Raw genomic sequence first — 817 nt, 5'->3', positions numbered from 1 at the left:
AGCATCATACTAACTTGTTACTTGTACTTTCCCAAGCTTCCAAGGTACCTTGGTTGAGTTGTTCAAGGGGTCGTTTCAAAATGACCTACAGCTCATACTGTAAATTTATCCCAAACTGATTACTCATGGATATAAGGTTGTTTCCCATAGTAATTATTTTAAATTTTCCTCTCTTTTTACAATATAGTGCTCTTAAATAATGATCTTTTCTTCTGGAATTTAATATAACTAATTATAAAAACAAACATACTGCTCACAATAGCCTTCAAATCACATATTTCTCTACTGTCCCCAGGAGGTTCCAGAATGCAAAGGAATCATTTATCCACATTGGCTGTTTTAAAATCCTGATATATTTTCCAGATGCCCACTTATTATTCTATGGTTCATAGCAACAAAGTAGGAAAATTAGTGCGTGAGTCATTTCTACCAAGACTTTACACAGTGATTTTTGCTAAGTTGCCTAAACATTGCTTTGAATTCTTCTTTATCAGGAGAAGAACGAAAGTAACAGAAAAGGAGTTACTATATTACCAAAAATAGTTGAATAAGAATCTTCAGGAATTGGTTCTTCCATCGAAAAACTTCTGAGTTGGCAAGAACTATCTGGAACAACTATTGTGGAACTCTGGAGTCTAGACAAACACTTGAAGGTAGACTGCTTAAGGTAAAAGGAGGCTGACAAACTTCACTGGTGTGTGTGTGTGTGTGTGTGTGTGTGTGTGTGTGTGTGTGTTTCACTTAGTGACAACATCCCGCATCCCAAGCCCTGTGGCAGCTGTAAGGTATAGGGACAGCACCCATAATCCTCATGTGG

Source organism: Lontra canadensis, unplaced genomic scaffold (genome assembly GCF_010015895.1).
Source record: "Lontra canadensis isolate GAN:19392208 unplaced genomic scaffold, GSC_riverotter_1.0 scaffold103, whole genome shotgun sequence".
In the NCBI taxonomy this organism is placed as follows: Eukaryota; Metazoa; Chordata; class Mammalia; order Carnivora; family Mustelidae; genus Lontra; species Lontra canadensis.
This window is presented reverse-complemented; position numbering follows the sequence as displayed.